The 17,722-nt window shown below is 40.7% G+C and overlaps 1 protein-coding gene across 1 annotated transcript in view; it reads right to left on the bottom strand.

Moving 5' to 3' along the window:
* Positions 1-17,722, bottom strand: part of PDZRN4 (PDZ domain containing ring finger 4) — a 251,259-nt gene that overhangs the window by 48,523 nt on the left and 185,014 nt on the right. The gene's annotated exons all lie outside the window — the stretch shown is intronic.

The following is a 17,722-nucleotide window of genomic DNA, read 5'->3' as shown; positions in this document are numbered from 1 at the left end:
CTAAACTAGCTGTGACATGCATAAAATACGTTAAGTTACTTCTTGATATAATTAGACTATCATTTATCACATTAATCATTGCAAACTTTTTTTTCTCCTATCTAATGTCCTATAGGACATTAATCTCTCATGAGATCTACCACATCACAGCTGTTTGATGGTGGGAAAAAATACAATCAAAGGCTAGTATGTGTGTTCAGAACAAATAATTTTTATCTTGAAAACCCTGAACTGAATGCCATACTCTCTTGTGAACTTCACAGTCTCTCTGTTGTACCACAAGCTCACTCTCTAACTTCTTTTCCAGGGTATGTATTTTTATCAAGGAACAAGGCATTTCAAAAGGTGATCGCTATTAAAGTTTTAAGAGATCAAATTAATGACATTCTTTAATCAACTGCAATTCCCTCAAAACAAGGAAAGAGACTGAATATCAGGTTTCAGGACTCCATAAATAACATGTAATCACTTTTCTCCTTTCAGGAGATCATGTTCTACATTTCACTAAAATAAATGTCTCTCTTTCACCTTTAAAAAAATTCCCAAGCTTCCATGAACTCCATAAATGCTGGCATCACCGCATGAATGTTACACTTATCACTGTCATAACAATTCATCCACGTACAGACGCCTGAAACTCCTGGTCTCCTCTGAAGTGAGTAGTTTAAAAAGATAGATGGCTGCCTTCTGGCTAATTGTGGGAGTTCTTTCATTACTATAAAAAGACTTTTTATATCTCAAGTGACTTTATAAGCAGTGAATAATGAGACTTAAAGTCTTTCGAAAAGAGTCCACTGATCAAATGCTAGGATAACTTATGGGCACAGTGACCTTTTCCTCGGTAAGGCACTCCAAACTGCTGCTGTTGGCACATTATTAAAATTCCCCATTTAAGGAGTGCAGTTAAGCATACGGCAGATTTTATTTTTTATTTTTAAATTCAATTTAAGGTAGCACAGAGCGAACTAGAGCCCCCCCGGTCTGAGGACTAAATCCTGCCTGCTCCAGCTGTGCAAGAGCAGGACAGATGGCAGCAAGAGCACAAGCAGCTGGCCAGAATCTCATGGCACTGGTCCCAACTCTGGTGCCAGCGCCAGGAGTTTGCTCCCCCAGCGCTCGGGCAATCCTAGGGCCCGGCGCAGTAGCACGTTTCCTGCCAGCACGTCCACCAGCAAGCACCAGCACACTGGGGTTTCTCTTAAAAGTTGCAACAAAGAGCAACTGGCAGCACAATGTCTTCAGCCTGCCCAGTAAGTAGCACATCATCTCAGCCAAGAGGGTGCTCCATGTGCCAGGATTATGGGGGAAAAAAGCAACATTAAACCCAACATCAGCAGCAGAGTGCTGAGTCGAGTCTCATTCCAGACTCACACCCTGGCCAGTCCCTGGACATTGCCACACATCCAACCAAACCACATGTCCTGCTCTGACTAAGCACATGTGGCACTAAGTTTAGACTGCTCCCCAACATCTGTGTTTGCTTGTTTTTAATGAACATACAACACACCTGTTTTAATTGTCATCTTGAAAGAATAAAAAAGGATCCCTCTATGTTTGGATAAAACTTTGGGGGTCCCTTTCAGTCTTTCTCATTTGCTCACATTGCCTCCATATTAATTGACGCTGTTGTCCTCCATTGATTTTCATGACTTTATTTCAGAAGAAACATACTGGCAATTTTTTCTGGTATAATAATAATACTTGCAAAAAATTCCTTCCAACCTTTTGCAGGACAAAATGTTTAAAAAATACTACTGATGAGCTTAAACATATTTACAGTGGCTCAGCAAAGGGGTCTTACACAGTAGTAGATTATGATGAAGTTGCATTTCATCTCACTTTTAGAACACAGTAAATGGCAACTTTTTCAATCTCTTTGTTTAAAAAAGAAAATATGAATCTGAGGAACCATTCACTTAATAAAATGAAGCAACTGATGGAATCTTAGCTACCATTTAAAATTCTATCAGGTGTTTTTGTACCAAAAAGTTCCTAGCAATTCTTAGGAAAGCTTAGCAATCAAATTTATCTTAGCATCATGAAATATGCATGAGAGCAGGCGATATTAACCATAGCATGCCCGTACACATTTAGTTACAAAAATGCACAAACATGAAACTACATATAAATGCATATATATATATAATATATATATGCATGTATCATTTTTCTACCTAGTGATGATCCAGTGCACTATCACGGAAATATTTTGGTTGTTTACTTCTAAATTTTAATTTTCACATTCCTTTTGAGCAGGAAAAATGATAAGAGGTGATAATATTACAGCCAGCTTAACTCTAGTTTTTATTCATACAGTGCTATGGCTGTGTACATGTTTCCACTAGTAAGAGCTGCAGCTCCTTCCTGGCTTACCATCAATTACAGCTACTATTTCTGTCCCATTGTTTCCATGTCTGTTCTTCCTTCTGGAGAGTCTCCCTCCTTTCTCTCTCTGTATCTCTTCCTACTCTCACCATTTCCTTTCTGTTCCTCTGCCCTATTTGATTCCATTTGCCTCTCTGGCTTTGCTCCCTTATCTCTCCCTTGCTCTTTTTATTTCCTTTATCTTCTTGGCTTTAGTCTCTGCAGTGTCAGCAGCAGCAGCCACTTCTGTAAGGCTTTAGTGCTTAACACCTGAAAGATTTGTAAAGGGAACCTTCTCCTGCACTAATTCTACGTGTAAAATACTTCCAATCCGGATTCAGGAGGCAACGAAGTAGCTGGCTTGCTTCTGCAACAAGCTCTCCAAACATCTGCAAAGGCCAATTACCGAGGAAGTTCACACAACACTAATCAGCTTCCTTTTATTCCAGGCAATTGTGTGTATCACAAGATTGTACCCGAGCTGCTGTTCCAGCTGTGGGCCAGCTCTCCAAGGCCCATCAAAGCTGTTAAGGAACAAATGGCCAAAAAATATGGCAGGGAGCATATCCACAGCTGGCAGCCAAAGCTGTGTAATGGACCGACCCCAGGAACGCGCTGCGCGAAGCAGAGCTGTGAGCACCACTGAACCTGAGCAATTTTGCAGACTCGCCACAGATACCCAGGGACAAAGCTGGCCCTTGCTCGCACACGGGCAGCTCCTTCTGCTCTCCGTTGCTGTGCACTGACATCAGACGGGGTGATTTATCTCACAGAGCGGAAAAGACCTTTTAACATTAGGAACAAAGTAATTCTTTCTGTTCTGAGAAACTGAGTTATCCTTCAATATGTAATGAGATTATTTTACAGGCTTTTAATTATCTTATGTATAATATTTTAATTAAAACACTGAAAAAATACTTTAACCAAGACTTTATACCTCCTGTCTTTATCTATTTAGATAAAACCGCCTAGGCACAGAGACTGTGTCTTTTTGGATATGTAGTTTCAAGCACTTACAGAGCCCAAAGTAGGGCTTCTAGGCATTTCTGCAATAAAAATAATGATTATATATCTGTGCTGAGAATTTAGACAACAAATTATAAGGGGATACAAATTAAAACAGGCATGTTGAAAATAAAATTTATGGCCTATGAAAACTCTTTAAGCACGGCACACTCTGGGGTACCAAGGCAAGGGCAATTTAATCTTTGCTATTTCTTAGGAACAAAATGCTATTTGGCATTGTTTTTTAAAAATTTACATGTCATTTCATAAAAGAAAAAAATAGCGGCAAAGATGAATACACTTCATTTTTTATTCTGTATATTAAAAGATAAGTACATATAAATGCCTGCTGACAATATACAAATTATATACCCTATGTTATTTTATAAAGTCAGATACACTTTCTATATATGCTTACGAAACAATGATCAAATAACCACTGACTACCCAGAAATGCTTTTAGTAAGCTTCAAACATAGTATTTCAGTCCTGCAAAAATCAAGTCCCTGAACCAACGGTGTCTTTTTACCTAAATCAGCAACATTCAAAAGTAACATTTCACAACAGGACTGCTTAATTAGACCTTGCCAACAGATCTGAAGATCACATATTTGCCATCTTATTGCGAGTTTTGTCTTTTAGTGTTTATTTACATTAACTTCCGTAACTTTCTTCAGCAGGAGGCAGGAAACTGGGTGGCAAAAATATAATATAAACTTCTGCTCACAAAACCCATAATATGATGTTGCAGGCACAGCTTGTAGACTCTCGATGTATGTTTTAAATAATAAGAAGCGAGGGGGAGGGAGGTAATGGTGGCAATGGTGGTGGTGGTGGAATTAGTCCCGGAATTGGACAAATATATAGAAGCCAAATGAAAACTTTCATCAAGTCAAACCCTGCAATTTTGATCAAGTCAAAACCACTCAAAAATGCAATCCCACATTCCAGAGTTTGTTCTGGGCTCAGTTGTAGAAAAGGTTATGTAGAAAGGCTAATTTTTAGAATAGTTTTCCCATGCATTTAAAATCAAACCAGCTCCTACTTCAAAACTCAGAACAGGTAGGACTTGAGAGTAGCTTTCATGTTACTCCTGATCAATATGTTCGTTAAGAAAGCTAAGATCATTAAAAATTTTATTATATTCTGACTTTACAAGCTAACACAGTAAAATGTCATAGCATAGAGTTATCGGTGAAAAGAACCGCAGCTGAAAAGCAGAGACTTCCAATAAATTGAGAGATGTCTGAAACCAGTCCAAAATGGCAGGACAAAATCTAAACAAGCATTTCCCACCTGAGGAGAGGCAGACGGGCATAAATGATTCCCAGCAATCAGTTCTGCTATTTGAATTCATCCTGACACTTGTTGGGCTCAGTCAGTGACACGGATCCATGGTAAAAAGGCCAGGCCACCGGGGAAATCTGGCAAGTTTCCACATCTGAGAGTGAACCACCTGACTGCAGGTCTCTAACCCTCTTAGCACGATTTGTCATCCCTGACATAAAACATTTTGTCCTTTGTGTTTCATGTCTGCCTCCAAGACCCCACGATAAGGAAAATTCTTTGATTAGTATTTTGCCAAGAGAAGGGAAATAACAGGTGAGATTCCACCAGGAAATAGTTTGGGAAACTTTTCAGCAGACAACTTAAAAATAAAACAGGAAAGTTAATATTCACAGTATTGTTTCTCATTGTGACTACCTGGCAGTTAATTATTGATATTATGTCAGACAACAAGCAAAACATCTGAGAAAAGGGACTGCAGATTTCAAATTCTGTCAAAATTCAGTGTTTACATGCACAGGAGACAAACTTGCCCTTGATGGAGCTTCTCAGATTTTTGTGGGAAAAAATTTGCATAGTGGCCTCTAGTGCTTTCAATAACAAATACCTAATGGAAATTACCATTGCCCTCTATTATATTTGTTAGGACATCAGTATAGAAATCTCACTAAAAACAGAGTTAATGTAGCCAGTATTATCATCTTACACCAATTCAGAAGACATATTCCCCCCTCAATAGTGCCCCCAAAATCCTCAACACTACAAAACCCAGGTAATTAAGAGGTCAGGTACTCAGCCATGCAATCTTTATTTCCAGTTTACCCCCTGGAGCTGGCTGCAGTCAATGAAAACTAGCTGCAGGCAAGCCATTGCATTCAGGACGTTGCACAGCTCTATCGAGTGGTGGAGGGATTAGCTGGAGCAGCTTGTGACATTGTGATCTAAGAACGAGCAACGCTGCTGTCCCATCCGACATCCCGCTGTGCGGTCAGAGCATGAGGTGCCCAAGTACCAAAAGAGAGCCAGTGTCCTCATTTCACCCTGTGTCGCTTGGGTTGGAGCAGCCCCAGGCTCTCAGCAGATAGGAGGGAGGTGCACGTGGTCTACGGGGTAAGTGAAGTGGGTACCGTGCGCTTGGAAGTACAAATCTAAAGGCACTTCTGGAGTTGCCATTGAAGCCATATTGTTAAGGAGCCACTTCTCTCCAGTGGATCCTTCCTTTCACTCCAGATCCAGGCTAGTGTGCCATCTGCCTTAAAAAATAAGGAAGCCACTGCAATAAGAATTGTACCTTCCTTGGAAACACAAAAACAGTAGGGAGTGAGGGCAGTAGTGGCACATATTCATACAACAGCTTAACAAATAAGCCACTTGCCTAGAAATAGGGCACTGAACTCAGCATAAGAGGGTACGAAATCACTTCTTTCACACTAAAGGAGAATCTAACCATCACATTACTGGATGTTTTAGAATGTGTGGAATTCTATCCTGCTTGCTGAAGGTACAATTTAAAGTAATTAATATCATTTAGGCAACTGTCAAGTAGATCTGGAGTTAAGGAGTTAGCGTGGGTAGATGAAGGCTACTCTGCCAAAATGCTCTTCCCTCGTGAGCTCTGTTCCAGTTATATGGCTACAACAGCTATGACTGCAAATTTCTGAGCAGTGGAACAAATGAGAGAAGTCCCAGGTCTGGTCTGAATCTCTGGCTCTCTTCTCCTTATTTCATGGTGGTTACTGTTTGTTCCCAACTCACGACTAATCACAGCATTTCTTTTTCTTTGTCTTCCCCTTCTTCCCCCGGGATTTAGCTGCCTTCCCCTCCTTCCTTGCACCCCTGGGGTTCCAGGTAAACATCCCAGCACTGCTGCAGCCATTAGTATTTTAGACGACATTAGACATATCATTAGGATCTGCTGGTGAAGTTTGCTGGTATTTCTGAAAAAGTCACTAATAAAAGTATTAAACAGGATCAGCAAAGGACAAATCCTTCTGGAACTCAAGCAGCAACTTCTCTCCAGCCTTTTGCTTTCCTTTTTAACACTACTTGTAGATTTTCCTCCCAAGTCAACTCCATATCCTTCTTACAACTGCTCGTCTACCCCCTTCTGCTCTGGTTTAACTAATATTTTGCCTTACAATACTGCATCAGATATTTTTGTTTATCTTAAGTCCAAACAAAAGGACCTACCATATACTCTTTGTCAAGATAAGGAATTTGCAAATCCAAACATCTGACAGGTTAGCCTTTGTAACCACCTACCTCTGCTCAGCCTTTGATTCTCTACCTCACACTTACCCTTTGCCTCCCCTGTGTGTAATCATCCTTTTCTTCAAATTGTAGTTTAACATCTTATAGACTGTGCATGCCGAACTCGAAGGTATGCAAATCCCACATCAGTTCTAAGTGTAAATACACAGTTTCATTGCACTCCACCATCTCTGGCTTGCTAAACTAGTTTAAGAAGTTTCCTGTTCCTCACGGCTGACACCTGTCTCTACACTCATATCCTTTGCCTTGCTGTTATGCTCATACAACTATTCCTGGGGGCTGTACTACAAATTGGCTCACTTTAAAAATTACCTTTACTTTATGAGGATTCATACCCTCCTTGTAAGAAGGGCCCACCTCCTATCTTGATTACCAGTTTGCAGTAGCAGGGCAAAGAGGAGTTCACAGGTGCAGATGGTTTTTGCTTGGGGAAGAGACCTGTGCCACATAGCCACGATGTTATCCAATGAAGGAGGAAAAAAACTGCACTATAGCCTGTGTTAATGGAGCTGGTTGGAGAAAGTAGCTAGCTTAGCTGCCACAATAAACCCATGTCTGCCAACACCCATGCAGCAGGATAGGGCTTGCCTTTAGCAGCTTACAGTAGACAGTGCTGTACCTCTACTTCAAAAGAGCAGCTCATGTAAAGGAGGAAAAGGGCTCAGGTAACCAAGAAGTAGCTACTGCACAGAGGCTCCTTCACCTCTGCCTGCTCACTGCTTCCTTCCCACCATCGCATTCACTCCGCTCCACCATCCCCTAATCTGAGCCCCCTGGTGCCACAGCCATACCCCAGAGGCAATTGCCTTCTTCCACCGTGTTGCCTGTGCCCCACTCAAATCCCCTTCCTCTCCTCTCCTTCAGTGTTCAGTAGCTTTCCCCCTCCACTCAAAACATTTGGATGTGCAATATCACCTGAGAGGTTTTTACCTTTTCTGCTGAACTCAGACTATATCTCCCCCAAAGGAAAGAAAACTTCAGAAGAACACAAGCTGGGATAAAATGTCTTGTCCCTTTATGTTATATTTCATGTAACTGGCTAGACATAGGGCACAGCTGGTAACTACTGCATGTCTAATTTAACCAACCAGTTCTTCTGAAAATAGGAAGACAGCAAATTCGTTTGACTACTACACACCCTGTATTCGCAATTTAACTTCTCTTATGCAAACTTATGTTTGGTTAATTTTTATACTGCAAGAAAACTACTTATGGTGTTTTCAAACTTGTTACCAAGTAGTAGCCATGTCATATATAAGATCTGTCATCAAGTGAATGAAGCATATGGAACAAAACCAAAACTGAGTTTTAATTCCTGAAGGCAAAATTTAATATGACCTATCAGACCTAAGAAAAGCTCATTTTTCTGCTGCAATACACCTCAAATTTGGAAAACTAACCTTATTTCTTGCTCCTATGGTGTTCTATGAAATACACCAAGTATTCATGAAAATTCAAATTACAAAGTGAATTTTAGAGTCCTTGTGAGCTTCCCATTTAATCATATGCAATGTTACAAATACTCTGAGACCACACAATAATGTAAAATCAACCTCCTCTTGTATTACAAGGCCTTGGCAGAATGAGAGTAAGAAGTAAGTCTCCATCTGTCATTTCCATTTCTTTTTCATCTATAATCCTGACAGTAACTTACTTCAGCAACACACCAGCCTTCTACAATCAACTCTGACACATGCTAAAGAAAAATCTAAGTTCACTCAAACATCATCCAACTTTCACACAAAACCCATGGCTACCTATCTTAACTAAAAAAAATACCAGTCCCACCAACTGAAGAGCCACTTTTGTAAGCTTTAGGGAAGACAGTTAGGTCACCGATCACCCACACACTTAAATCTAAAATTGGCCACAGATACCTTGCCTCGAGCACAAGTATTTTTATCAGGCTGAAGACACAATAAAGCACTTTGGAGAACTACTCTATGTGAACAGCTTCTCTTGGAAGTCATGAAGAGAAGGAAAAAAGGATCAGGAAAAGGGACAAAAGGCCAAAGCACGCTGCATGCACTCCTCTGCTCTCTCCCCATCACTGTTCTCCTCTTCCTCCCTGCCTCACTGCATTGCCCTATCTCTGTGGGGCTAAACACATAAAATCAGTGCAGGTAGGAGCAAGAGAAGGAAGAAGCAGACACACTGGTAGCACAGCCATGGCTATCTTTGCCAGAAGCAGGGGAGCCTGCTCTGTCCTGGCCTCCTGAGCTGATGAGGAAAAGGATGCTTATGGAGTCTCTGTGGCCCATCAAACTGATTTCAGAGAAACTTCTTTCTTTGCCTATGCCTTAAATCAGCACTTGATTTTTGTGCTGCTATAACTTCACTTCCTCTGAGGTTTTGACTTTTGTAAGCAGTGACCCAAGCCAGAATGAAGAAGTATGTTTTGCTGGTGGACTTACCTGCAACATGCAAAGACAGAAGCCTAGAAGTAAATTGCATCTGCTCATCATAAGCCTCACAGATGAGCTCCTGGTTGTGGACACCAGTGAGGATGACTAGATCAGGGGATCCAGAAGCAAAATGTAGGCTTCTGAAAATGTTCCTGAATACCAAGCTTTTCCTGGTAGCATTTCCTGAAATGCTGTTAGTACCCCAGGTAGAACTGGAGAAAGAGGGACACAGAGAGACGAAGCTTCAATGCCTGATTGTAAGCAGCAAAGACTCAGATTCATCAGGTTACAATTTTGTAGCAAAGGAAGCCTATCAGAAACAAACTGACTTCTTCTGAGCCATAAGAGGCACAAGGTACTGGCATATAAAACCAAAAAGACTAGTGTGAGTTCTTAAGCAGAAGAATAAAGAAAAGTCAGCTGTCACCTCCACAGAGCCAGCACATTCCCCCTATGGATGAAGACATGGAAATTCTGTATCCTGAGGCAAAGGATAGACAGATCAGTGGAAACATTCAAAGAGGAAATGGACAACTGAGTGCCACTTAAACAGGATGTCAAGAAGGGAACAGAAGCAATGGGATACTGCATCTGCATTAATGCCAGAAGACATAGAAAGCCTTTAGCATCTGCTTACAGCCAATGTTCCTATTGATCTCCTCCATCAAGACAGATGCTCCATCTGACAAATGATTCTGGGGAAAAGAAGTGAATACAGGGCACAAAAAAGGAAAATAAGGGGGAAGAGGTGGTGTTCAAAGAGTCAAAAGTGCAAAAGATGGGACCTGGAGAGGAGCACTGATGAAAGAAGCCTTGACAGCTCCCACTGCTCCCTGGAAGTGCCCAACCAAGGAGCTGGTGGGTGCTGCCTAGTACCACTCTGCCCGGAAATACAACAGAATGGAGTTATCATAATCAGTAAACAAGTTTAGAAACTTTCTTATTGGTCAACAGCTTTTCCATTCTCAGGCCACTCTAGAGACATACAACACTTCAGTCTAACGCCCTCCCGGCTGAGCTACTGCACTTCATGTTAATTAGTCTGAATATCTCTAATGCAGTAGATTCAACACTGTTACTTACATAGCACGTTTACTCATAGACCTCACAATGTTTTATAGAAGGCAGAAGTTAACATGAAGATATAGGGGGAAAAAATTACTACAGTAATGCTTTTGATACTTCACACCGCACACAAGGATTGACAGCCTCTTCCCTATCCCACCACGGCAGGAACTGAGGAGATGGGGAGGGGGAAGGAGAGACCTAGAGATAAGGATTTTCCATACTGAGAGAGTAGGTAGGGTTGTTACAGTGCACAGCAGCAAATGCTTACTCAAACCAAAATATACAGCTCTTGAGCTACTGCACAAGTCCAACTACTCACATAATAATTTATGTAGGAAAGTTAGTTTTCATTTAAAATATATAGCCTAGGAGAAGATACTCAAATGACCAAATGTAGACATCTAACTTAACTGACTAGGGTTCTTCTATAGTCAAAGAAAAGAAACAGAAAGAATAGGCAAGTCAGAGATGGTAAGCTTGAGTAAGCTGAATAACCATTTGGAAATGCCAACCTCTCTCCACCGACTACAGGGAGTCTAAGGAGATGATCTGATTATAAAGGTCACATACATTTCTTTGCCTTAGACCATGTGTAAATATCCCAAATATCCCTTTAAGTTACTAAACGTCATGACCTCAGATTTTGGGAATTTAGAGACAGAAAAAGATCAAGCAGAAAAAAAAAAAAAAAAAAAAAAAGAAGAGAGAGAGAAAGAAAATAAAAGGGGGGGAGAGGAACAGAACTCATTTTAAAATGCTGAGAAATTTTAAAAATATACATTTACCTATAGATTTACTTACGATTTTTGGCATTCCAGGAAGAATATCTCTATCATTAGATAGTATAACATATTTCCCAGGATGAGGTCTGATTTATACTCTCCTTGACAGAACTTATTATGTCTTATAAAAGCACAAAAAACTCCTTCACTCATCATGGTCTCAGGTTACAATAATACAACACAGAGGAGACTCTAGCGTTTCTTGAAGCCTTCTGTGTTACTAAGTTAACTCAAAGATGGTTAATTTTTTTAGAGTAATATTTTACAGGCTGTTAATCCAGAAAGTGGATTATTGCCTTTGGGTATTTTGTGAAAAAAATAAAATTGAAAACAACTGAGGTATTTCATTTAGAATAGCTATTGCTGCGCATGGGCAATCATTTATTTTTCTCTCATAACATATTAGGCTTCTCAGCACTCGGACTTCCTAAAGTAGCTTCATTAACATGGTTGGCTGTAAGCCCCTCGAGTCTGTCATGTCAATTATCTGTGAATTTAGAAGGATTTACACAAAAGATCATAATGAGCTCAGTCTGAAAGAGGCTATAAAGGTATGAGGTATTTACACTGAAGCCTGCAACAGCTATGACGGAGATATGTATTGTGTCAGCTCTCACGCTCAGCTGGTGAGGGTTTTTTCCAGCCTTTTAACAAAATAGGTTATAGAGAAATGGAAGAAAAATTGCCAAAAGGATAGAGCAGGATGGAGAATTTCCAAGTTCTATCTTTATCACTGACTTGGCTCTCTAGTCTTTGCACCATGACCCAACTTGACTCACGTTGTGACTTAGTTTTCCCTATCCATCAATATGCTAAATGTAAAATCTACACAGGTTGAGGAATCTTACTTCAAAAGGTGATTGGCAATGTGGACAGTAAAGGAGAAAGGATCCTAGTTCAGTTTCTAGCCTCAAGAGCAAATGTACCTTCTTGTCTCCCGTCATGGGCGTTAGCCAGCAGAGGAGCAGGCTCACCAGCCGCTCCGACTTTTCTGTAGCCCGTTCCACAGACTCCTCTCCCCAGGGCTGCACACGCCATGGGTGCGTGCGGGCAGGCGTGGGGCGGAAGCCTCCACCGTCCTCCCTCTGGGCTCCCCCAGTGCAGGCAGCAAATCCGCAGTTATGTGGGAGCATTTGCAAACCCGAGCACTGGCAGCCAATGCCACCAGCAGGCTCTGCAGCACCCTGGGCAGAAGGGCAGAAATCTCCAGGAAGTCTCCAGGAAACCTGGGCAGTAGCTAGGAGTTGGGGGAGATGCCCTAGGACAACGAACACGGCACTAAACAGCAATGTTTGGGGAACTGAATCATTGCTTTCATGCATGTACTAGGTACACAGCAGCTCAGGTCAGACCTGGGGGCTGACCACAAAGGGCACTGAAGAAAAAGGTGAACACTTGCATTGGCCTCATCTATCATCTCAAGTCTCCCATATGGCTACTTTCTGCAGTACAAAAGTTAAGGGAGGTTTCCATTTCATAGACTGGCCCATTTTGCACTGACATAAATTAGGTTTATAAGGATAGTATAAGATGGAGAGAAATCCTCCCTAATGGACAGCATCACAGTCTAGCAGCTGGTCCACGGAGAAGAAAATCCTTACAGATCATTGTGGATGGTGGCGGATATGGCTGGATAAGGCATTCTGACTGTTAACAGTTCTCTGCCAGCTTAAGTAACACATGTTGAGACTTCCTATTCAAAACCTCCTCTTACTTAAATAATGGTCTATTGAAAATTTTTTATTTAGAAGGTCATTTTTCTGTGTGCCATATACAGAGAGCACAGGCATGACACATGCTTGTTAGACACCTCAGAAATAGCTGAGTTAATGTTTGTAAAGTAAATTTTGAATCTCAAAAAAGAGCACAGTTGCAAAGCAAATTGTAATAAAGACAGATGTTCAAGTTTGATAAAAGGTGCAGCACCAGCACAGAGCAATAACAGCAAAAGTTAAGACTGACATTTGACTCTCAACTTAACCAAGTATTTCCAAATGTCACTGATGTTTAAGTGTGGCATATGATGCTTTGTAAAGAGGAGAATCATAGGACTGTGTTAGCAAAAACAGGACTATTCTCATGTCAGAGTATCTGCATTTCCACTTTATCTGACTTTATCTGACATTTCAAGAGCTCCACTTAAAGCCTGGACACCAGGCGTAAATGGCTTGTGGGTACAGCTCCTGGAAAATATGAAGGCTACTGAGAACAACTCCCAGCTGAGAGAGCTGAGCATGGGTAGCTTTGCCAGGGGAAACATTTATTTTGAAACAGGCTGGCACACTGCTGGCACCAGAAACCAGGTCTGCCTTGAGGTTCCCAATCTGAGTCTCAGTTTCAGTCATGCAGTGGCTACAGATAGTGTTAACCATAATGAAGAGGTATCTGCATATTTGTCTCATATTAGTAACACATGGATACAGCTAGGTCAGGACATTACTACTTCAGTTTGTTTTTAATTTGCTTTTTTTTAGTATGTGCCTATTCACAGAGTCAGAGACTTCTCAGCTTGCTGAATTTGAAACAAGTGCTCCTTTGGAGTTCACTCTTTGTCATTTCACACAAGAAATGTCATCTTTTTTTAAATCACCATTCATAGGGCAAGTGACACATTCAGAAACTCCCCCTTATGTCAGAAGAATGACTGAAAAAGTCCTCAGGATGAAAAGAAAAAGCTAGAAGATAAGGGTCATTTTTCACATGGGATTTCATGTTAACTAGCACCCTGGAACTCACATGTAAAACCATGTGGCATGTAAATTAATTTAATTAAAAAAAAGTACTGCAAAAAAAGTTAAAGGCATATTTGATGGGAGACCAGAATACTGTTGCCTGAAGTAGAAGAATATTTATAGAACAAGATGTGCAAAACTGGAACACAATTTTTGCCAAGTACAAATGAAGCTAATGTACCATCAAAAGCTGGCGGCTCATACACATTAAAAATACGAGATTAGACCACAGACTGTGCTACGACAAACTGTCTGTGCAGAGATGCACAGATAGTGGTGATCCAGCATCCAGCTAGGAACTGGAACATCATCTTGCTACTTCTGTGGTGTGCTAAGGACGAGCTTTCTGAACACTAATATTAATCCAAACAGATGTTTGCCTTCAGCTTGGCAAAGGACATTAACAATGGGCAAAAAAAGAGCAACAAGGTACGAGGCCCTACGAGAGATAAGGTAATATTTTAGGACAGAGTATATATCATTTTGTGATGATGCACAGTTCTTTCTAATGTTGGAACCTTTCTTTTCCACCCTGCAGCAACTTCATCAAAGCTACATGGCTTCCTGTTGCCTTCAGCAAGAGATGGAAAAAGAAGGAATAAGGTAGAACATCATAGATTCCAAAATGGTGTATTTTTAATCTAAAGTTCCATCGGAGAACATCGGAGATACACTGCTTGGCTCATCTTCAGCTACAAAATCATATGGCCTTCCAGATTGCCTCTACCTCTTTCCTCCCTCTCCCCCATAGTTTCTCTCTCTGACCTTTTTATTCAATAAATATTTTTGCCATTAAAAAGCACTTGCTACTTTGGCTCCTCTCCTTCAAGGGGAAGTACAAAACAAAGAAAAATGACAACAAAATAGACTAAAGAGCCAACAAAGCAATAGACTTAATGTTGCTGTTTTACCACACTCCTTGAGGCAAGTGACCACATTACTTGAAACTAATGGGCCTGATGAAATGATAGCCTCAGGGCCAGAGTGTCTCCCAGGAAGCACATGACCGGGATCTAAGGTTCTCCTCAGTCTAGAGGGCTCAAACCTTCCTGAGATGTTGCTCCAACTACAGCGCCATAAGCTAGGATGCACTGTGTAACTGTATTGGCATTAGAGGAAAGGGACAAATGCAGAAGTGACCGGTGAGCGACAGGAGATGAGGCAGATGCCTGAGCAAAGCACACTGGAACATGTGTGCTCCAGCCTACTTCTTGCTCATCACTACGACCTGTGGTCCTGCCTTTCCAAACTCTGGAAGGACACATGCTCCAGCCAGCAGTAATGCACATCTGACTCAACCACGGTCCTTTATTTATCTTTTCCCTGCTGTGACACTGAGGGTCTGCTACCCCCATGCATGCCTCCCCCCACCCCAGAGCTGCCAAGAACTTTCACGCAAACGTCCCATCCTCTTTAAGAAGGTCCACTACCTACATACTCATTTCTCAGAGATTTCAGTTGAAAATAGTTCATCAGTACTGAGAAAGACACATTTTAAGAGTATTGATGGCAGAAAAACAAATCTCGTGGATCTTCATAAGGGATCACGTTCTCTTGGCCCACTTGAAAAATCCAACCCCAATTTTATTCATAAATCATTAAGAAAAAATATAGTTCTAAACCACCTTCTAGCCACATAACAGTCAGTTCATCAAAACAGGAGTGGGATCCAAACCTCCAGACAGCACAGAGGAATTTAAGTGCAATCAGCAAACTTCGAGCGTACCTCAGGTGAAAAAGACAAGCTGCACCCTAAAAAGCAACTGCCTTTTCTCTGTGAGTGTCTCTGCTGCTGCGGCTGTCTTTAGTGTGTCTGGTTTGTATGCTGTTTTCTCTGTTTACTTCTCAAAACAATTATCATCTGCAGCCTTTAGAAATTAGTTTCCAAAGATAAAACAATCATGTGAAGGACTAGTAAAAGCTCTCCACTGTTCCATATCTGCACAAATTAGCTCGCATTTCAGATGATTTTATGTACATTTAATCAGTACAGATTAATTAGATTGCATACAGAAACCAGCAAAACACTGAAGAGCTAACTTCAGTGTAAGTGCACAGGCAGCTAACTTGTGGCTTTTTAGAACAATTTTAATTAAAAGTACTAGAAAAACCATCCAGCTGAAAATATTAGGAGCTTTGGGATGGGCTTAGCATAGCTAATTAATTGTATATTTAATCAAAGCAGCCTTTGGCTGCAATTAATAATCTATTTTCCTCTGGTAATAAATATAGTAATTCTGTGAAACAGAATATATAATTTGCTGAATGCCGTATGTACAGAAGAGCTGTGCTGAAAAGAGATCATTTCAATTCCAACCTTCAGAGGGCACAGTGTTTTCCTTTTAAATATGTAAGACTACTTTGAAATCAGTTTTAAATGTCATGTCGTAACAACAATTTATAAAAAAGATGCCCCAAAGTGCCTTAGATTGCTCCAAAAGAAGAAGAATAATCTAAAACAGCAGTGTGTTTGAATGAGCCTGACGTCTTCAGTGAACAATGGAGAGAATACAAGAAATGTCCCGCCTGCTCACACCAGTGCTCCATCTAGGTAGCCTGTTTCCAGCAATGGCAATAGGAAATGCTGTTACGAGAGAGCAGGTAAGACTGGCTACTTTTTTGATGGTCAAGTCCTCTACACTCTCGCAGGACCTAAAGGAATTTTACAGGTCATCTTTTTAAAGTGTCAGTAACAGGGAGAACCTGAAGATGCCTTTTTCACTTTGTTTCTAAATGGCAGAGTATAACAGCTGGCAACTTTCCAACTCTAGCCATCCAGGCCAAATGCTGGATTTGATCCACACAACCAGATGAAAACACTCCCACTAAAGCAGCATAAACCTTCCAGCTTCAAGAGCCACAGAAACACCCATCCATCCACTCATAGAAAGAAAGCCAAGAGCTGTTACAGCATCTTTTATGCTAGACACTTACTTTCAGTTATACGACACAAATTCCCAACTGTGCTGCCGTAACATGTTTTTCATGTGGTCCAGTCCTGAATTATCTCCACTCTTTTACTGGGTAAGTGCAAATTTAAATAAAATAGCTGTATTCATCTAAAACAGTGAATCTTCCACTCCTGGAATATATAATATTCTAATAACAGCTTTGATTCTCTGCTTGCTTAGTTAGATCAGAATGCACTGCATTTTATCTGCATTAAATATTTGTAAATCATTTGTAGTAGTAAAAATACTCTCTTACTTTTTTCTTTCAGTTAACACAAGAGACTGACTAGAAAATTATCAGCTTGATGCACCCTCCTGATACAACTGAATTGGTAAACACATTAGATATTGATCTGCTAGCAAACATGAATTGATGAATAGCAGCTTATTAGGAATTAGTGTTTAAATGGAAATGGATGCTTCATTTATAATATATATTATACATACATGCTGAATCTCAGGTCATTATGATTGGTCTACGGTAAATTTATAGATCATTGCTTTCTCCAAAGATATACAAGTACAGCTGATGTGCATAGATTACATAGCACTACAGTGAAGATTGCACCTGTAAGCACTTTTCCTATAGGAAAATCTAACACTTACTGCAGTCCTCTTTCATTGTCTTCTCTTCTTTTACTTTGTGCATATACATTACATGTGTATCCCCTTCTTCTCATAACTAGGAGCCAAAATCTGCTGTTCCCGACACTCATGCCAAAGCTATCTTCTTCAGCATTCTACAAATTTAACAGTGTGAGTTGGCAGCAGACATATTTCTAGAAGCTTTTCCTAAGGACCTCATTTTTGGTGCCTGCTCTTGCAATGGGATGCCGCAGAACTTAAGTGCTCTAGGC

The sequence above is a fragment of the Rhea pennata genome, chromosome 1, assembly GCF_028389875.1.
Source record: "Rhea pennata isolate bPtePen1 chromosome 1, bPtePen1.pri, whole genome shotgun sequence".
NCBI classification, from domain to species: domain Eukaryota; kingdom Metazoa; phylum Chordata; class Aves; order Rheiformes; family Rheidae; genus Rhea; species Rhea pennata.
This window is presented reverse-complemented; position numbering and strand designations above follow the sequence as displayed.